This window comes from Camelus bactrianus, chromosome 15 (assembly GCF_048773025.1).
Source record: "Camelus bactrianus isolate YW-2024 breed Bactrian camel chromosome 15, ASM4877302v1, whole genome shotgun sequence".
Classification (NCBI taxonomy): domain Eukaryota; kingdom Metazoa; phylum Chordata; class Mammalia; order Artiodactyla; family Camelidae; genus Camelus; species Camelus bactrianus.
Window position 1 is genome coordinate 66,058,061 of NC_133553.1, and position 22,846 is coordinate 66,080,906.

The window sequence follows — 22,846 nt, forward strand, 5'->3', positions numbered from 1 at the left end:
TAATTCTCACTGAATAGGAGGTGGAATCTGGAAAACAACCTTTATGAAAGGGCGGACATGAATAGACAAAGCTCTGAACCAGTATGTGTGCATCTCGTTCTAGTTAAAAGAAGAAGTGGGTTTTCTATTTCTGAGGGGAAAAAAATCAGTTTTGCTTATGACAAGCCATTCTTAGTCTTTAGAGAATGCCCTGGCCATTTTCTGTCTCTCAGCTCAACCTTTCAAATATTTTTTTTAAAAGGTTCAAACACTACAAAGCATCTGATTTAGTGAAAAGCACTTTAAATACCTCTCCAAGTACTCCCCACTGGATCAAAATGTCATAGAAATGTTGTAAACACTATCAGTCATGTTCCAGAGAACAATTTAAACAAACATTGTTTTGCTCTTTTGTCTGGAAAAGTAATTTCTGAAGTGAAGAGTTCAAAACTTTTAGCCTTACATACTATGCAGTAAGGAAAAAAAAAATACATCTTTTAAGCATCAGAAGCAGAGTACACAATAGGCTTTGTCTTGTTAAACAAAAGAACATGCTTTTCCTTTCAATCATTTCCAGCTGTATGATCTAGCCTTCATGGAATCAGAAATTAACAGCATATGGCATCTGGCTACCTGCACAGACTGCATATAAAATCTCAAGTCTTCAATAAGATTAACGGGTCTAGTGGTTGAGAGTGGAGGGGAAACACCAAACACTATTTCCAAAACAGAGGCAACAGCTCTAACTAAAAGAAAGCAAGAGAAATCATCCCTATATAATCAGATGTCAACTATATTCTTGCAAAATGACTCAGATCACAAATTTTCCTGCCTCCTAGACAGCTGAAGAAGATACCACCATTGACTGCATAACTGTTTTGGTTCTCAAACAAGGAAAGAATTAGACCAAAAAATAAAAACAAAACAAAACAAAACAAAACAAAACAAAAACCCAAAACAAAGAAGTTCTGAGTTAACCCACCTTATGACACATCAGAGTGATGCTTTGGACCCAAATGGGCTAGAAACAAAACAAACAAGCAAAAAAAACTCAAATGACTTACCATTTTACCATAAGTTCCACTAAGTCTTAGTACCAGAAGGTCAAAATACATAGAATCTTGGACTAAAAGGTCTTCATATGTCTTCCAAAATAAAGCCATTACAGACAAAACATTAAATTTACCTTTTTTTATTAATATCACTGGACCAAAATCCTGCTAACTCTTGGAAGATATTTCATGCTTCAGAATCCACACAGCCCTAATCTAACCTGATTCCCAGGTATCGGAGCATAAACTCTGAACCTTCCTTTCTGTAGTTCAACGGGATGGGGGACAATGAGTGCACAACAGTAAAGAATAACTAAGTACCTTCAAGCCTAGAAGAAAGAGATGCTTCTATTACTCAAGACTGATCCTTTCCAGCCCCTCCTCAACTCTCTCTTTTACAGCTTGAGGCACTCAACACCTTCAAGCCTACTCCTCACACTTTTAATGCTGTTTAATAGTTTTATCTGGACCCTCTCCAAAGCATTACACGTTGAGTTTCAGTGGGCCCAAAAGTCAAACAGTGGTATATTCCTTGACAGTTTACTTCATAACTCTTAAGAGGAGAGAGAAATATAATTTATTAATAAACATTATGAGAAGTGGGCTTAAAGTAATTTCATCAATAAAGTTTAATTCTGCCCTCAAGCATTTGGATCTGATAAAAGAGTTCCTCAACAATGCCTTAAGTGAAGACAGAGAAGGAAACCCGAACACGTTCAAAGACAGAATAAAATCTCATAAAGGAATACAATTCAGAATAGACAAAATTTTTAAATGGGCAATCCATAAGAGAGACAACTGTTTTAATATTTTTAAAGCGTACATGGTCTAAGGACAATCAACCACTGGGAATTCTACACCAGAAGCTCTTTTACTGACTGTGGGAATTGCTAGATTTCCAGTAGGACTATCAAGATTACTTTTTTTAAAGCAACAGCTTAAAAGAATAACAAACCTATTTTCATCTATTAGATACTCCCTCTCTCCACAGTTCTCACCAGGACCCTGACAGCCTGATGACATCAATGTATTACACACCCTAAGGCACTAGGTTAAATGCAGGAATCTATCTATCACAGCTGCTAATGTTTTATCTTCACTTGAAATTTCAGAAATGCAAATGCAATGCACCAACAGCTGTTCACACTTTCCATTTTTTTTTTTTTTGTAAAGCTGGTCATGAAATGTGGCTTGCTGAATATTTGTAACACGATTACCAGTTTCTGTTTCGATGCCTAGAAATGCTGCTGCCACTAGTGTACTATCTGATTTCACTGCCCAGTAATGAAACAGCGTGGCTGGACTGGCACTGGTTCCCTGCAAGAGGTGGCAATGAGAGGGGTATGGGGCTGCTTATTAAGGAACTGAAGTCGATTAATGGCTAAAACATACACAACAGCAGTCTGTTTAAATTAGGAACACAGATATACTAACATGTGCACATGTACACATCCAAATGACAAGTCAGTGAATATTCAAAAAGTGCATTTGACTAAAACTTGCTAGGACCTACTGTTTTGCAGCCTACTACGATTTCATAAGACACATGCACAAAAAATCCCAAGATGCAATCTCTTTCCTCTAGAAGTTAATAAACTAACAGAATAACTCTTAAAATTATTCTAGGCTAGCAACTACTTTAAAACCCTAATGAAACGTAAAGACCCTCTCTCCAAAAATACTTGCAAATACATATCAGATTGCAGAGGGTTAATGGACCTCCTGGACCTACCGATCACGGGCCACAGATTAAGAATTCTAGTTCTAAAAAAGGAAATAAGGTAAAGAAAGGAAATGTGGGCCTCATAGTTGTAATCTATTAAGATTATATTTTCAGAAATGTGTTTTTAATGAGAGAAGAAAGGATGTTCAGGAGAAACAATAATATCTCTAACATTAAAAAAATTAGTTATTTCATGGGACTTCACTGATCGTATAAAAGCTGTAAAATGAATTGGGAGAATGTGACAGGAAAACTAAAGTGTACATTTATAATTGGAGAAAAAAATTCTGAAAAAGAGAAAAAAAGGAACTGTGAAGTTACTAATCTTTGAGTTGACAGAAATGGCAACAGAAGACTGCAAAAGGAAAATGGAATATAATCAGTGTTTAACTGGAGACAGCGATTCTAGTAGTATTAGCAATGGTGACCAGACTGTGGGAAGACTATATGGAATAGAGATGAAGAGAACATGCTTTAAACAGGTGATCCTTGGTTGGATTTTAGATCAAAACAAATTTCTTTTAAAAAATTTGAGAGCTCCTTTCTATCTGCTAAATTAAATGCTGCCTGATTCACGAATCATTGAATAAAGCCAATAAAGTCTTAAAAATTTTTTTAACATTTTTTAATGAGTAATAGTCAGTTTACAATGTTGTGTCAAATTCCAGTGTAGAGCACAATTTCTCAGTTATACACGAACATACATATATTCATCGTCACATTTTTTTCGCTGTGAGCTACCATAAGATCTTGTATATATTTCCCTGAAGATCTTTAAAATTTTTTAACTGAGTAAGATTTATAGATTAGATAATACAAATATTAACTTCCTGATTTTGATGTGATTATATAAAAGAATGCATTTTTTTAAAAGGTCAGTATGTCTGCAACTAACTCTGAAACCATTTAGAAAAATGATATATATAATTATATGTAGAGAGAAAAGGATAAAGCAACTATGGTAAAATGTTAACTTTTGGGCAATCCGGGTAAAATTTAAATGGACTTGTTTGTACAACTTCTATAACTTTTCTTTAAGTCTGAAATTATTTCAAAAAATATTTAAAAATCATATGCTCTGAGCAAGGGTGCCTAAGTTCAAATCCTGGCTCTGCCACTCATTAGCTATGTGATGGTTAGCAAGTTAAGTTTTTTAATTTTGTCTTTGCTTCTGTTTCTTCATTTGCAAAACAGGAACAGTATAATACTACCTCAAGTTGTTATAAAGAATAAAACGATAATGAGATAATTCATGTAAAGTATTTATTAGAACAGTGCCTAACAAATAAGAAGCACTCAATCTTTATTTTTTTTTTTGAAGGGGGAGGTAATTAGGTTTTATTCATTTATTTATTTTATTTTTTAGAGGAGGTACTGGGGATTGAACCCAGGACCTCGTGCATGCTAAGCATGTGCTCTACCACTTGAGCTATACCCTCCTCCACAAGAAGCACTCAATCTTAATCATTATTATTATTATTCCTTTCCAAATAGCATTCTTGTTCCCACCACACTTCATCCCACCACTCTCTATCTTAAAATTAATTATAGAAAATAAAAACAAACAAACAGTGGAAAAAATCATGGTAGTCATGGTTTTTCATCTTTAGCTTCAAGGTTATTGATCCTCTGTGTGGGCTCCCTGTCTCCAGGCCAGTCATCTTGTAACCCATTCTCTGACTGCTGTCAAGGGGGGGTTTATACCCATAACTTTATATAAACACACAACTCTGAAAAGTCAATGACTTCCTTAAAATCTTCAACATTAAGTTTAAGAATAAAATTCCAACTTCTTTAGCTTATTATGTAAAGCCCATCAAGATTTAGCTACAGCATACCTCTTTGTTCTCATCTCTCAGCACACTTCCACAAATACACCCTTCACAAAGGCCTCAATGGAGTTCTCCGAATGCAAACCTTCAATCCATGAGATAGATTCTTTTTTCCTGCCTAGAATGGGATTCCATCCTTATTCATCTAACTAACTTATATTCACTCTCAGAACTCATCTCAGTATGGTGTAGATGTGTCTCTGAGCACACAAAACCCCACATGCACACCTCACCATGGTTTCATACTGTAATCACTGATTCATCTATCATGCTCATTAGGTTCTAAGCTTCTTACAGGCAAGAGCTATATATTTTAAGCCTTTGAATTCTAAGCATAAAACTTGATATAATATAGGCTTTCAATCTGTGTTAAGTGAATGAATCTGTTGATAAGAATCTAAATAAGACATTCCAATGTGTGGGTAGACATAGGATAATCTATTGAGGAAAGTGAAATCTATACTTTTAACCAAGTATATAAAATGTTAGCCACACAAGTTTCCATCTTAAAAAACTATCTCCATGCCTCAAGAGCTCAGAAAAAGTAGATGGCAATGTAGTTTGGTAAGAAAGCGCATTCCCCTGAACACACGTTCATTGATTTCCTAATATACACCAGTCAGAACAGTATTGTGGCCTTAATGTGCTAAAAACAATACTAACAACTGAAAACGCTTTTGCTGCCGGAGGCATAAACCATATAAAATGACAACTTTTCTAAGTCCCTTCTCTCCACTGGCAATGAAATAGGATGGCCTAATTTCAGTTCATAAAGTTATTTCTAACTAGAGTATCTGAAAAAAAGAACTAACACAATCTGTCTGTGATGGCTTTTCATCTTGCTAGTCACAGTGCCTGGTTAATTCCTATAATCAAAGCCTTGACCAGAGCTCCCTTTCGTACCATGAGTTGGGCAAAACACATGGCCAAATAAAAAAGGTGCTGGAAATAGGCCCTGGAGCCCTATTAAACACAATGGAAATAAAATTTGAAAACAGTATCCTTCCCAGCTGGGTAAGAAATACAGTGGCTCCAACCATCTGCTCTTTCTCCCTAAGATTCCTTTTTCACAAATTGATAGGCTGACATTATTTATTCCATTCAAGAAACAAGATCCACAGAGGTGAAGATCACAATTTAAACTAGATAAAATTCCGACAGTAGTAAGGTTAAAAGTGCACAAACTCCTAGACACATTTCATTGTTTTTCTTTTTATATTATGTTCTCCACCTCCTTTGCTGTCCCTCCTGCAAGAAAGCTCAGTAAGAAGATTCTTGAAAGGAAACAAGTTTTATTTAGAGTACTTCTGATGGGCTTGAATACAAACTGCAAGGTACCCATAAGACACAAGGAGAAAGCACTGAAGAAAACCAGCTATTCACTCATTCAATAATTTTAAAAGATTTAAGTCAACTGGTGACAAAGTTACCAAGCATTAACATTTGAACTGATTTGGTTCTGACTTTCTAACCACAACTAAGAAGAAAATTATAAAGAAGAAATCTACTTTGATTCCATGTATAAATAAAGTAGAAAGGCTATTAAGCTATTCTGTGCTTGTGTTTTATAACTTAGACCTTCAAATTCTATTGTGGAATTACACGTAAGCACTGGAAGAGACCCATCCTCTAAAAGTATTCTTTCTTCGAAGGAACCCCCATAAAGCTCTCGTGCAATTCTAGGGTTCTGTGGAACAACATATGAAAACCTCAGGAACAGGTCTGTATTCCTAACTGCAACTAGTTTACAATACTTCTTAGAATACCAAACTCTATCAAAATTTGGCAATCTTGCTGCTCATGTATATTAACAAAGGACTGACAAGCAATAGAGTCCTATTAAGTCAAACTTAAAAGAATTTTTGCACAAACCACCATACAATCTCTGCACACTCGGCAAAGAAAAATACTTACTTTGAAAGCTTTTTTGCATGTGACCCAGTTTCACTAGATTATGAGTTCCTGGAAGGCAGAACTATGTCTTTTTCATTTTTGATTCTCTGCCTTCCTCAACCTTGCCCACCCAGTGCCTAGTAGAGACCTTTACACATAAAAAAGGGCTGCTTTAAAAATATTAGGAACAATCCAGTATTCAGAAATAGAGGAAAAGTTACATTATGGTATTTATATAATTATATAAATTCTATATAATTATAGTATAAATAAATTATATATTATAATAATTATATTATAGAATTATATAAAATATTTCAAATGATTTGGTAGATTTATACTTATGGACATTACCTATGTCTAAGATGTGAATGAAAAGGCTATACAGTTTGTGTCTATATTTATATATAAAACTTAAGTTCATTTGTACAAATACGTATATACCGACACGATATATACATAAATGATTTTCATTTATCCCTAAATAAAAATCTAAAATCTTTTTACTAAAAGGGTATCTATCAGCAGTGAGATCTTTGAATGATTCTCACACTCCTGTTTACATACACCTGTATTAGTATATGAAATTTTTAAATAATGCGTATTAATACCTCCCATGGATAGCAAAACAATTAAAATGTTTACATGTTGGGAAAAAAAGTCGCCTAAATTTAACTCTCTAAACTGTCTACCATTCCTCTTCCCAAATCCCTGAAGTGACTTCAGCCCCGGCAATCCTCAGGTCCTTTGTCACCTGCCTTAGCACCCCACTTTTCTGTCTTACTTTTCTTTTGTGTTCTCTTCACTCACAGCTTCATCCACATCCAACAGCAAGGCAGAAAATTCACTATCTAGGCTGTTACAATTTGTTTTTATGCCTCTTACATCTCTTATTCATCATTCCCACGTTAAACCACAACTAAATGTTGACCACTACACACTCATCAGAATGACTAACATTAAAAAGACAGATAACAAATGTTAGCAAGAAGGTAGAGCAGGTGAACCTTTCACATATTAAAAGTGTGTAAAATGGTACAACCACTTTGCAAAAAGGTTTGGCAGTATCTCATAAAATTCTGACCCAGAACTCCACTCCCAGGTATATTTACCGAAGAGAAATGAAACATATGTCCACAAAAAGACTTCTACAACAATGTTCAGAGTAGCTTTATTCATGATAGCCAAAAACTGAAACATCTCCAGTTTCCATCAACAGGAGAATGAATAAATGCTGTTAAATTCATGTATGGGAATAAAATTCAGCAACAAAAAAGAATGAACAGATAACAATATAGAGGTATTTCAAAATCATGAGGTTAAGTGAAAGAATCCATATATAAGAGTACGTACTGCATGATCCCATTTATATGAAGTTCTACAACAGGCAAAATTAACCTATAGTGGAAAAAGTGGTTGCTTCCTGGGAGAAAAGAGTAGAGGACCAAGTGGGAAGGAGCATTAGAGGACTTTTTGGCGGAGATGGTAATGTCCTGTATCTTGACAAGGGGTCAGGTTAAACAGGTGGACACGTTTGTCAAAACCTCACTTCTGATGTGTGCATATTACAGTATTTAAAATTTACCTCAAAAGAAAAAATAATCAAATATTGAACTCTAGCTAATGTTATCCATGCTGAAGTATTTAGAGATGAAGTGTACTAATGTCTCAAACATACTATGAAACAAAAAAAGACGCGATGGGTTGAGGAATGCAAAAGTATTGTAGGATGTTTGCTGTAGAATCTGGGTGGTGGGTAAATATGGATATTAGTTGTGTAATTCTTCCAGCTTTTCTGCGTGTTTGGAATTTTTCAAAATAAAATGTTAAGAAAAAAGTAAACTTTGCTCAGTCTCCAGAGATAGACAGCCTCATTTCAGAGCAAGCAAAGTCCAGCTTCCCTCCACTGAGGCCACTAGGCAGGAACACTCAATATGCTACTTAGTAGTGGAGTCAGAAGCGGTAAATCATCAAGCCTGCATGGAGGGAAGACTGGTCCCAAAGGATGAGCCAAACAGGAAACTCATTGGTGCAAAGCAATCAGAGTGGCTACACTACTACTAATTGTAACAGCACCTTTGGTGACTTCCTTCTTGGGCTAAAAAAACAAGGGCACTTTCAATCAGTACAAATCCTTTTTAGGGGAGTCTGCCACCACCACCCAAATATTCATGCACATTCTTAGGTAGTTTTTCTTCCCTAAGTACAACCAGAAGTACCTTCTAACAAAAACACACACAGCTTTGAATTGCAGCATGGGACAGATTTATGGAATATGGAAGACATTAAAGTATTCGCTTTCTCTCTGAAAATAAAGAGGGCAGACTCATAAACAATGCCTGAAAGGCATTTCAGCAGCTTAATCCACACAGGACATGTTTTGCTTTTTGAGACAATCAGGAACTGTTGGGTACAGGAAGCCATAAACAACAAGAACTTGGCTTAAGGAGGAGAACAAAATAAATGTTTTTTATGGAAATCACTTAACATTTTTTGAAGGGGTTTATTTATATGTGACAAGGTCTACACGACACAACTTGTACATAAGCAGCAGCTCTTACAATACATCTAATGTTGATTGACTTCTACAACAGTGGCACCAAGCAGGACCAGCCTGTCAGCATTTCCATCAACAACTACATTTGCTGGGCTTAATAATTCCCTTTTTCCAATTTTCTCCAGACAGGGAAAACCACTTAGTGCTCAGCATTCAAGCTCAGCCAAGAGCTTTTCTTTTAAGTTCCAGCGTACATGAAGTCTGAAGTTGTGGAAAGCATCTTTCCTTAGGTAGGCTCAGCCTTTTAAGCCTAAGAGGCTAGAGTCATGATAGAAAAACCACCCACAGAATTCTGTAACTTAACAAATATGCCATGTACAGAATTTACTGAGTTAATAAGGCTTATGATAGAATAAAACAGAAAATACCATGAGAGATGGGAGATAGCCTCTCAGTGAAAAATCACTTTTTTCAATAGGTACCTTAGAATGTACAATTATGATCTGATAATCCCACTGAAGTAAAACAATTTATGAATAAGGCACAAATCTTTTGCCAAGAAGTAGTATCTGAAAAGTGCAGGTTTCAGAAATGAAGGATTAGTGTTCTGTTTCGAGACTTCTCTGTATAATCATAAGCAAGATTCTGAATTCTTTACTCACCCCATCAATAAAATTAACCACACTTTCTAAGTTATTCATGTTTAAAGACTTTGAACTCCTCATATAAGCAACAGTGAACAGGTACGGTTCCTGCAGTCTTCTTTCTCCCCACTATAAAAGAAGAGGCCCTATACAATACATATAAATTGTACTTACACCCCAAACAATGATGCTCAGAACAAATATCCTACACAAACAGGGAATACATATCCCACGCATGGTAAAAGCATAAGATCTTAGTTTCTTCCCCAACTTTCACTTCTGTGTTTTTCTTCCTCAACATTACTTATGAATGGTCTGAAAAGAAATAATCACTTGGAATGTTTTTTCCTTAAATGCTCAGAAATACAAAAATTGTTAACTACTGAGGCACTAGTACATGCTTCTTACCATTTATTCAGTACTGCTGCTGTACGGCCTTCTTTTACCATGTTTTCTTTAGGTGAAAACTAACTTATGACTTCAAGTGAAAGATGGCAGATTGAGCTAAACTCCTTCCTCAAAACTCCACTAAAATAAAGCTAAACAACCTCTTTTTAAAAAGGCATACACCCACAAAAATCAAAAAGTACAGAAGGACCAACAGCAACAAAACGTTAAAAGCTGGAAAGCAGAGGACCCAGTTGGTAACCAGACAAAGCAGGTAGTGGGGAAAGCCAAGTGGCAGCGTGACTTGCCCCGTATCAGTAGCACTAGGTGTCTCCGGGAAGGGAGAGGAGACAATGAAGCTTCAACGGGCTTAGTTGAAAGTTGCTTAAGAAGCAATGAGCCCCTCAGATTTCCCTTTCTAACTTCATCTGGGCACCACCTATCTATCCTTCACTCACCACAGCAAAAAGCCAGAAAGTCAATGGACTGGGAGATAGCTGTCACAATTGAGAACGTAAGTATCATTCTGAAAACGGGATTAAGCAAGACAGTTTACATAGTAAATGCTGAGATCCCAATCTTTTTCTCCCACTTAGATTCCTTAAAATGCTGGCAGGCAAGAAGGATTCTAGAAGAGCCTACTTGCGGTAATTTGACTAGTCAAAGAAAAAAAAAAAAAGCACCAAAAGATACTGACAAAGGAAGTTTCTCCCCAAAGAAACTGTCTATCCAGATCACCTTGTGGAAGGAGGAGGGGAGGGAATAACTTCAGTGGGAGTTGAAGGTAAGTGATTATGTAAGTATGCTTTGCCTTGTATCCACTAGAAACCCACATTTATTGCTGAGTATGTACAGAAATAGGGTCAAGACTTCTCAATGCTACTGATTACTGTCTTATTTTAAGTTTCCCCAGAAGGAGAACCTGAGACAAAGATTTCCATCCAAAGAATTTATTTGGGAGAGGACCCCAGGAAGGATGGTAGGGACATGAAGAAGTGAGGGGCATTAATTCCCTATTTCTGGCACCCAGAGAAAGCCCTTAGGCAAAGAAATGCAGGCACTGGAAGTTCAGGAGGCACACACAGAAAGGGTAAGATCTAAAGGGATGTAAACAGGGCACCAACAGCACCTGCTACATCCATCGTGATAACTGAGCTAATCTGTGTCACTATCTTAACCAATGTAAAACATTGTCTCCCAGAGGTTCACTCTTAAATCCTTTCCTTAACTTTTTTTTTCATGTTTCACGACTTTAATAGAATATTCTAACTATTCTGTACAAATTGAAAACACTGTATTCGGTTACAAATGAGTGGTAAGTAAGGCTCAGCACCCCACAGGCCTGGCCACAGCGTGGACACGGCGCTCCCCATGCTGCCAGCGGCCACACTCACACCGTCAGAAAGCCACACGCCAGCCTAGAACAGGTCGCTCCCAACCCAGGGCTTTTAAGACAAGATGAACGTGGGGCCAAGAAATGGGAGCTGCTGAGAAAGCAAAACATTTACACACTGAATGGAAAGGCTCTCCTCCCCAGCCCGAGCGCCGCACCACAAAGACTGGCAGATCCCGGCTCTGCTCTGTGGCCCACGTGTCGTGGGGACCGGCTCCTGCCGCCGGCAGTTTCTTCCACGCCAGCCTCATCTGGTAGGAGCCGGACCACTTCCTGCTCAGGGCACCAGGTCTCCAGTCACAAACCTGGTTTCAGAAACTCTAAGGACAAGCGACAGCATGCGTCCCAAGCCCTCACCAGCATGAAAGGGTAAATAAATACGAGGTGAACCACAAAAGCTTGTGCCTCAGGGTCAGTGGGCACCACAACCCCATGCCCGCCCGAGGAAAGAGAAGCCCAGGAAAGAGCAGTGAGAAGAGAGCACCACTCCGCCAGCTCCCCTGATGGTGGGCAAGGCGGGAAATGGCGCGGGTCCTTCAAATGCAACCAAAGTCCGGCCCGACAGGGGGAGAGGGGTAACCAGCTCCAGAGGCCCTGGAACCACATCCCTGGACACGTGCCCCTGGCGTCTACCCCATGTGGTCTGTGCCACCCCCCCCCCGCCCAGGCGGGGCCTGGCAAGTCCACTGAGCTGTGCCCAAGGTGGTAGAGGGTGCTGGAATCAAACCTCCTATTTCTGAAATGCATCTGAGTTGCCACTGTACGGGTTAAGCAAAATAATAAAGTAAAAGGAGAAGTTAAGTGAAAACCATGCACTTGGAAGAGAGTTAGAGGTGAGCACTGTCAGGTCGCGGGTCGGCACTGAGCTCGGGACGTGGGGCGGCTACACCCGCAGGGTGTCTCCCTGCTCTTTGCACTCGGAGGGCTGGCTGGGCTCTTTCTTGGAGCTGATTTCAGCGTCGTCCTCATCTTCTCCCTCCTCGTCACCTTCTAATTCCTCCTCTTCTCCTTCCTCACCTTCTTCAAAATTGTCATCATCTTCTATGGCCTCCCCCGTGAAGTAGAGCACAGCTCGAGGGACTATCTGCTTGTGAAAGAAGTGTCTGATCTCAAAGTCGGAGGCTAATGTGAATTTGGAATCTTCATCCAGTGATTCTCCATCTCCTGATGCTTTCAGGGGATTGAAGAAGTTGAAAAAAGAATCGTTGCGGACTTGTCTGGTGATTGTTCTGACGGTGTCTCGACTCTTATGTTTCTGCTTTTTCTTGATGGTTTTGACTGTCACGTTCTTCCCCTTCTTCCAGTCAATAGTGCACCCGTCACAGTCCACTGTCTCAGGCCCTTCAAAGGAAAAGGGGTCGGCCTTATCTGGCTCTGACTTCATCTTGTACGTTTTTGTCAGGACTGAATTGGTAAAGTAGTCATTGGGTTCGAAGTGGAACTCTAATACAAAAGACACAGGCTGTCCAGGCTCTGAGAATTTCACCTTGATATCCTGCAGGTGTTTCAAGATTGGCTCATCATATTCCTGGACAAGTTCGCTGAGCATATCGACAGTTCTGAAGATGGTAAACCAGAACTCCGGAATTTCTTTGGGGTTTGGCTCCTCTGCTGCTGCTGCTGCTTCTTTTTCTCTGCTATGACTACTTTGTTTTTCATGTCCCCAGCCGGCTTGTCCTCCTCTTCGTTCTCAGCGCCACTCTGACTCTGCGTCTGTGGGCTCAGTGTCATCAGTGACGAACTCCCTTCTCTTGTCAAAGAGAAGCTGGTACAGGCTGCATACTTTCTCTCCAAGTCGTGGACCTCTTCGCAGAACTTGGCTTCTATGTGAGCACATTTCACCTGGAGCTGTTTGAACACACTGATCATTCTTTTTACTGCTTTAGGTAAAGTCTCAATGTAGCTCGAAGGAGTGTGGGAGACACTGTCAAGTTGTTCCTGCAAAGCTGCCAGAACGTGAGGATTCTGCATCACTTGATCTGTGAGCTTTTTTGTATTACTTGCATTCTTAGCATCGTCCAAGGAATCTGAAGGAACCCCATCTGAAACACTGTTATCTGCCATCTGAATGCTTTTATCCCCTCACACCTCCTGCGGCAGTGGCGGTGGCCGTGTCTGCTTCTCTCACTCCGGGACTGCTTAACTGTCTTTTAGAAAGCTAATAACTTAATAGTAAATGGTAGGGGTCCCAAAATTATCAAGCACTTTTACAAAGTTATCTAGTCAAAGCTGTACATCATTTGGGTTAATCATACTAGCCGCATCACTCTGCATTGTAGATAAACATTAACCACCCCTATTTCACCAGTGAGAAAATGAGTCCAAAGCAACAAAGTGATGCATTAGGTTCAAAAGTAAATTAAGATAAAATTAAAAATTAAACTCGTGGCTCCTATTTTAAACTTTCGAAACATACTGCCTGTTAAGTTTCACAGTCATATAAATTATGCCAATTTCCCAGCTCCAGGAATTTTAGCCCAGAACAACTGGCCAGAAAGATAACATTACTTTACTTCACAATTAGGTAACCAAAACTAAAAATTATACTTGGCTGCAACATTAAATCTCTGAAAGGTAAATGCAACCTGAATGTCCTCTAGGCCCATCAACTTCAGTATCTCATTAGGCTATTCTAGAAATATTCTATCTCTAAATCCATTGGCTCAAAAACTTCACTTATCAAAGTGACTAGACCTCAGTTTCCACTCATCACATTCTCATTCACAGTCCACCTTGAAGGATTCTCTCTCTACCCCTTATAGAAATGCCTTCCCTTTTAATATCTAGTTTGGTTAAAGGTGGGTACCCCACAGTACAATGATTGGGTTTCCTAATTACATACTCTGACAGTTTTATGCCCTAAAGTATACAATCGCTTGGCTCCAGAGTGAGGTTAGGGGAGAAGACTAGATCAGAATGGTTGGATCAATGCTCCTTCTTAGTGCTTGGATCCTGTGGCAATGTCTGGCTCACTGTGCCAGGATCCTGACACACGAGCTTGTTTCTGCTAAGGGTACCACTGTCTCTCCTTGCGATCTGACCACCGTATCCCAGTTTAAGTATGCACAGTTGTGCACAGTGTTGTCTCTCTTTCCATGTGGTCCAGAATGTATCAAATAGGGGACGTAGCTAGGTGCTGCTTTAGTATCCCTGAGATTTCCAGGACAGTTAAAAAAAATTGTCTGCCCAAAACAGACATAAGACATCCAAGGGAGTGTTGCTTAACTTCTCATTCTAGCTCTGGCTGTGCCAAGACAACCTGTTATACAAGTTTGAAGTCTTCAAACAGGAAGACACAGGTGATTAATTAAAACCCAGGAATTAAACCTTCAGTTCAAATCAGTTTATTATCAAGTTTCTATTGCCAGTTTGCCCAAAGTTGCTCTTCCTCACAGGCAGAGAGGAAAACACACTGACCTACTTCACAAAAATGTCAACAGTAACTATAAAATCTCTAAACAGATGTTTCATATCATCAATAATCTTTTCATCATTTGAGTACCATCTGGGTACATGATAGCCAGGATAGCAACATTATTAATTAACAAATGACAAATTAAGAAATGGCCTTCTTCAAATCCCCATACGTATTCCAATCATTTCTTTGCCATGGGACAAGAAATAAAGAGGAGCATCTTATTTTCTAAATTAAATGAACCGGTGAGACGGCGGAGTAGAAGGACGCTTGCAGCTCACTCTCTCCCACAAATAACCAAAACTCTCATCTACGGACCCACTCAGTCAACCAGAGCACCAGCTGAACTCCAACAGAACATCGCCCTCTTCGAAAGACAAAGACGCCAAAAATCTGGCAGGAGAAAAGGAAAAAAGAAAGAAGGAAAAACAAAACAGTGTGGGATGGAGCGGCAAAGGAGGACTGGTGCTCATTCACTGGGTCTCCCCTCTCCAAAGGAGAGGCCCACGGGATGGAGGGGGAGCCTCTGAGGCTCAGATCTGCCCCAAGCACCCCTTGACCAACAGAACTAAGTTAAACAGGCACAAAGGGTCCCCACGACACCCAGCTCTAAAGGTGAGCCAGCAGCTGGGGGCTGGGCCAGGCCACCCGAGCCAAGCGGAGGACTGGGCGGCCGCACTGAGGCAGCCCCGGGGGATGGCAGGGGGCTACACGCCATGGCTGGGAGGGGATATGGAGCAGAACAACCTCGGTCCCCCATAAATTGCGAAAAAAGCAAAGCAACAAGGCTGGAGTGCCCTGGGGGGGAGGGGCAATGTAGCCTTTGTCTCCTCAGACCCACGGCACCATTATTGGCACTTCTCGCAAGAAGAGAGACAGGCGCAGCCACAGCCGCCATCTCCTCCTGTGCGCAGCGCCCGGGCGGGGGCATAGCCGAGACCTGAATCTGCACCGGGGTCTCCGCAACCTCCTGGGCAGGGCTGAGACTTGTTTACAGCCGGAGGCAGATAGGATCTTTCTGCCCTGGCACCTCAGAGAACTCACACTGTCAAGACAAGGAGCTAAGATTTGGCACAGGGCAGGGGTGGGGCTGTTCCGCAGTCTTCCCCGAGCGCGCAGTAGGAGTGCCGACCTGAGGCGTAGCGGGGAGCTGCACAGAGCAGTGGAGCGACCAGCGCCGGGACAGGGTGGGCGGCAACCAGCCTTCCTGGCAGGAACGCAGCACCTGACCACAGTGCAGGGAGGAGGAGCAATCCGCACACCTGCCTCACCTGAGCGCAGCATCTGACTGCAGCATCGAGAGGGGGAGTGACCCGCCCACACACCAGCCACAGTGCCAGAGAGATATGAGCAATATGAAGAGGCAGAGGAACCACTCCCAATTAAAAGATCAAGAGAAATCCCCTGAAAGCACGATCAAGGAAATAGACATCGATGGCCTACTAGATCAAGATTTCAAAAAAGGAGTGATCAAAGAACTGAAGGAACTAAAAGAAATAGTGTTTAGAGACATAAAATATGTCAAAAATGAAATAGAAGCTATAAAGCAAAACCAAGTAGAATTAGTAAACTCATTGGCTGAAATGAGAACTGATCTAAAGGCTGTAAAAAGCAGGCTAGATAATGCAGAGGAACGAGTAAGTGACCTAGAAGACAGGACAACAGAAAGCACCCAATCAGAACAGCTGAGAGAAAAACAAATAAAAAAACAATGAAAACAATACAAGGGATCTATGGGATAATATATAGCGTGCCAATCTACACATAATAGGGGTTTCAGAAGGGGAAGAAAGAACAAAGGGGATTGAAAAAGTATTTGACAAAATCATGACTGAAAATTTCCCAAACCTAAAGAAGGAATCAGATATCCAAGTACAGGAGGCTCAGAGGGTCCCAAACAGGAAGAATCCAAACAGATCCACACCAAGACATGTCATAATCAAGATGGCCAGAGTCAAGGATAAAGAAATAATCCTAAAGGCAGCAAGAGAAAAACAAAGAGTGAGTTACAAGGGAACCCCCATAAGGCTCTCAGCTGATTTCTCTACACAAACACTACAGGCCAGAAGGGAGTGGCAAGATATATTCAAAGTCCTGAATGAAAAAAGATGCAGCCTAGGATACTCTATCCAGCAAGGCTATCTTTTAGAATAGAAGGAGAGATAAAGGACTTCAAAGACAAGCAAAAACTAAAAGAGTTTAGCAACACTAAACCCATGCTAAAAGAAATATTGACAGGTCTACTCTAAATAGAAAAGAAGCAGGATGCTACAAAAATGAGAAGCTCATAACTGGAAAGGTGATAACTACCATGAATTACAAATAGAAAAAACACAAAATTGTAAAAGAAGACATTTAAATCATTAAGAGTGGGAGAGGGAAGCAAGGAAAGCCACTGTGGAGAACAGAATGGAGATTCCTCAAAAGACTAGGAATAGACTTACCATATGACCCAGGAATCCCACTCCTGGGCATATGTCCAGAAGGAACTCTACTTCAAAATGACACCTGCACCCCAATGTTCATAGCAGCACTATTTATAATAGCCAAGACATGGCAACAGCCTAAATGTCCATCAACAGATGACTGGATCAAGAAGATGTGGTATATTTATCCAATGGAATACTATTCAGCCACAAAAACCGACAACACAACGCCATTTGCAGCAACATGGATGTCCCTGGAGAATGTCATTCTAGGTGAAGTAAGCCAGAAGGAGAAAGACAAATACCATATGAGATCACTCATATGTGGAATTTTTAAATAAATAAATAAATACATACATACATACATACATACATACATACATACAAAACAGAAACAGACTCATAGACATAGAATACAAACTTGTGGTTGCCAAGGAGGCGGGGGGTGGAAAGGGACAGACTCGGATTTTAAAATGTAGAATAGACAAACAAGATTATACTGTATAGCACAGGAAATATATACAAGATCTTGTGGTAGCTCACAGCGAAAAAAAAATGTGACAATGAATATATGTATGTTCACGTATAACTGAAAAATTGTGCTCTACACTGGAATTTGACACAACATTGTAAAATGACTATTACTCAATAAAAAAATGTTTAAAAAATTTTTTAATTAAAATAAAATAAAATAAAAATAATAATAAAAATTTAAAAATAAAAATAAATTAAATGAACCGGATCAGTCCTTTATTCCCAAGTTGCCTCAATAGTTCCAGCAGTTGATCACGTGTCAATTCATCCTTCCTAGAAAGGTTCTCAAGGGATTCTTTCTTTTGAGTGCTTTGACAGTACCCGATATAAGTCTTTGTACTTAATGGTCACACGAAAAATGTCACTGGACCACTAATGACTTGTTGGCTGCAGCTAGGCACAGCTTGTTGACAAACACTAGTAACGAGTCATGGATCAGTCTTCATAATCAATCTGACAGCTTCGTATATACTGTATTAGTTTGAGTTTCTGAATATCGAGCCTGTTATACCTACTTACTTTTGCATCAGTTTTTCATAAAGTACAAAGTTTTTTATGCTAAAGATTTCTGGGGTGTTCAGAGCTGATTTCTGTATTTCCCTTGTGGCATGACAATACAGAGAAAGCTGCCAAGGAGGGCATGTCAGTTACTCAGTCAACCTAAAACTCCACTATCGTGCGTTAGATTGAACCCCCCTCCCCCAGCAAAATATACACTGAAGTTCTAACTCCCAGAACCTGTAAATGTGATCTTATTTGGAAAGTGTGTCCTTGCTGACATACTCGAGCTAATGTGAGATCATCAGGATGGGCCTTAATCCAATATGACTGTTATCCTCATAAGAAAAGGAAAAGGGACATAGACACACAGGAAGAATGCCACGTAATGAGGATGCAAAAATTGGAATTATACTGTCACAAGCCAAGGGAAGGCCAAGGATTCCTGGCAACTAACAGAGGCTAGGAGAGAGACATGAAACAGCTGCTATCTCTAGGGCCCCAGGAAGGAGTTTACCCTACCTATACTTTGATTTCAGATTTCTAGCTTCCAGAACTGTGAGAGAATGAACGTCTAGGTTTTTTTTAAGCCACCTTATTTGTGTTACTTTGTTACAACCGCCTTAGGAAAAGAACACATCTACTTTAAGAAATTTAACTATAAAATGAGGAATCCACATTTAAAAGAAAAAACTTAACACACAATTTAGCTATAAAGCTTATAGGAAAAACCATGATGAATATGCAGTAAAATTTATAAAAGTTCAATTGATAATATTTTATAAATAACTTTTACTCTGTTTCTGGTTAACATCTCAGAAAACTTGAAAATACATGGATAAGGAAAAACAAACATTTTTTTTTAATTTGGGGGGGTAATTAGGTTTATTATTTTTTTAGAGGCAGTACTGGGGATTGATCCCAGGATCAATGCTAAACATACACTCTACCACTTGAGCTATACCCTCCCCTCAAGAAAAACAAAAATTTAATAGGAATACTTGCAAAAAGAAAATATAAACTATCAAGGCTTCTTAAGGATTAATACAATGTTCTAGAGCTCTGAGAAGGGTTTCTAGATATGAGTCCTCTGGGAACCAACAAATCCCTTAGTTCCCACAGAATAAGGGTCAGTAAACTTGCTCCTAAAGGGCCAGATAATAAACACTTTAGGCTTTGCAGGCCTTATAGTGGGTACTGCAACTCTTCAAAATTTGCCTCGGCAGCACAAAAGCAGACAATGTGTAAACAAATTCGCAAGGCTGTGTTCCAATTAAACTTTAGTTACAGAAACAGGCCGTCCACCCATAGGCTGTAGTTGCAACCCCTGCTACAGAGTACAGGTTCTTAGTTGTCCTAGGATCACACACACACAACTTGGCTAGGCTGACCTACATTTCCCACAGTTCCCCTTCCTGTATGTTTCCAGTTAAGGTGAGGCACACAAGATATTCCTGTGCAAGACTCAGAGAGCAGAAATGAAGCAGCAGCCACTCTGTAGCTCACACATGCTGCACTGCTAGTTAAGCTTCCTGGCACAGAGCAGGAGCCAAACCTGCAAGTACTCCACTTTCCCTGGACCCACCTTCAGCTTCTCCTAGTCCAGGTGTGTGTTTAGCTACAAGATGAAGGGCACCAGTTTCTCCTGCAGTATATTGTACATGATCAAGATCAGACAGAGTAAGAACTAATGAGTTTCAGTCCATTCTCCTGGGTTCCAGCTTGTTCTTGCTCTCCTCTATTTTATATCTACTTTCCCTTCCCTTCGGACTTCAGATTCCAGTATCAGACACAAAGATAACAGCTCTGCTTAGGGACTGACTTATGCAATTGTGGGGACTGGGAACTCCCCTACTAGTGGTTCTCTGACTAAACCTGGACTGATACCAAGATTGCTTTGAGAGTCCATGAAAGTTCTGAACCAAGATAATACACATATACTTACAGGGACAAAATAATGAGAGCATTTCAAGGGGTCCAACAAATCCATTTCAAAAACCCTATTATAGAGTAAAATAAGTAAAAACTGCAAGTGTCAACCAAAAGACTGGACGGTTTAAAATTTTCTAGCCCTGAAATAAAATGGTAGAACACAAACGTATCTACCAACCTCACTAAAAACAACAAAAGGGAAATAAATCCACTTTTTGACCTAGTATATAAGTTTATAATACACAAAAACCTCTTTAATCTTAAAGTTTCAAGTGCTTCCTTTAAGAAAATTGGATACTATTATTTGGTGACCTGCTGTTGTATTTCGCTTTGCACTAGCCAAAGATACCGTGGAAAACCAGGACAAACGCAAAATTGTATGCTCATTTACTTAACAAATAGTTGCCTACAGTTAGAACCTGAGCTATTGAAGAAGCAGAAACATTAAGTGCTGCCCCCAAAGATAGCTTAAATTCTAGCAAAATGATGAATTTTGGCTGACGTGAAGAGACAATGAACCTCAAAAACATAAAGATTTATATTTTTAAGTATCTAGCTATAGAACACGAAAGGGCACCTTTAAATTAACACCTTACCCAACCTCAAAATAAACAGCTAAACCTTCCTCCTTCCCTGCTTGACTTCTCTCCATAGCAAATATCACCATCTGACAGAATATAAACTGACTTGTTTTTTTAATATACACCACGTAGGTATTTGTTGACTGAGATAATAAATGAAGTATAAAACATCAAGATATTAATCTTGACTTTTTAAAAAACTGTACTGAAATTCTGAGATATTTCTAAGTATAATCTTTGACACAGAAAATGATGAGGTGGATGTGTTATACAAGGAGAATGCTAGGTGATTACTGACAAGTCCCAAATTCCTTTACTATTTCTCCTTCTGTTTTACAAGTTTAACTACACAAAGAAGTGTGTAGACTCTTCCTCTTTTGTTTTCACAATATTCTTTACCAATCAAGATTGTTTTACATAAGGTGACGCTTTCATTTAGTAACTGGCCCATTTGAAACTCTAAGATGATCCTTGGAGAGAAGTGGTATTCACTAAGATTTGGTGGCTAACTACATTCCAGTTGCATTTTTCTCTCTGTGAAAAATATTCTACAAAAGCCCAAGAGAGGAAACTAAGTGGAATCTTAGGTTTCAAACTTCTTTTACATGAAGTCAATACTAATATCCTCAGGGCAAATCTTATTTGACCCAACCAAGACTCTAGCAGAGAGAAAAATATTATCAACCTCCCACCCCCAAACCACTCTTAAGAAAAGTTTAGTCAAAAATCCTCTTTAGAAATAAGTATCTTCATGACTGAAACACTGAGTTTTAATAACAGAGGAAAATAAAGGAGCTGTATGAAATTCAATAAAAGCTCCAAAATGGTAGGCAAACAGCCAGCATTTTCTCTTTCTGTTCCCTGTACATTCACCACCCTTGTTTCAAGAGTAAAGAAAAAGGAGGAGGAGGAGGAGGAGAAGAAGGAGGAGGGGAGGAAGAAATTTGATTTAACAAAGAAACATGATACATCTCAGAAAACACTTAAACAGATCTGATGATCTTACCTGGAAAATTAGAATATATCCATATGTATAGTGTTTGCTTTTTTGTGCTTGTCTATTACATAGAGTTCATAAAATTTCTGAACAATAAAATGCATTTGTGTTCCCAATCCAGGATCTGCTGTACATAGTGCTTTTATTTACCTGTTAAGTTGCTCGAGTTATGTCTCCCCACCTCAAGCATAACCTAGGTGATAACCAAGTCCTACAGTAAGTCCCAAAGCCATCTTCTGGGCCATTTGGAAGAACAAAAGGATACTGCAAAGGAGCAAACAATTCTTCATTCTCTGGAGCAGGGAATGAATGTGATGAAATAAATCAACGTTTAGTGTGGTTATATAAATCAATGTAATTGTGGCTGCTTTTTACTGATACTGCATATCCACTCCACATATTTTAAGCCCTAATATTTGTTCCCTCAAGTTTATGCATGAATTAGAAGCCTAGCTGATCTATTGATTCACTCTCCTTTTTCCAAGAATTTCTTCAACGTCTTCCTCTTTTTTTTTCTATTCCTGCTTATGTGCCACTCAGCCTTCTTACTCCCCTAAATTCTTTACCTTTTCCTAACAAAATGTCTAAATCTCCTTAAAAAACCAATGGTCTCTCTATCCTAACCATGTCATAAAGGCGCGGCAAGATGTCTAAGGAAATGTGACCTGAGCTACGAACGCTGTTTATGTCCCCTCCGGGGAAGTGCCGATCTATGCATATGATAAAAATACAGACTTGTCTTTAGAAAGAAATTCTGAGAAGACCTTGCTTTGTAAAAGCTTTCTTCCTTCAACAATGAACTACACAGATCTCATCCCAAAGACCCATTAATCTAGCTTCAGAAGGTGGATGGTTCTTCCACCTCCATGTCTTTAGTCCAAGTTAGGTTTTTAATAAATGTTCAAGGGGAATGGCGAACTGAAGGACATGGTAATGGGAACTATTATTTCCATATGGGCTTTGCTGTTGTTGCTTAAAGGAGAAGGAAAATAAAAAGGCTTTCTTTCCTGTTAAAATGCCATAGGAACAAAGGAGTCGCTAAAGAATCCTGGATGCTCCACCG

At 39.4% G+C, this 22,846-nt stretch overlaps 1 protein-coding gene and 1 pseudogene across 3 annotated transcripts in view; both read right to left on the reverse strand.

The window, feature by feature from the left end:
- LOC141573343 (nucleosome assembly protein 1-like 4 pseudogene) overlaps positions 1–17,602 on the reverse strand; it is a 31,744-nt pseudogene extending 14,142 nt beyond the window's left edge.
- Positions 1–22,846, reverse strand: part of EXOC6B (exocyst complex component 6B) — a 570,349-nt gene that overhangs the window by 390,978 nt on the left and 156,525 nt on the right. The window lies entirely within an intron of this gene.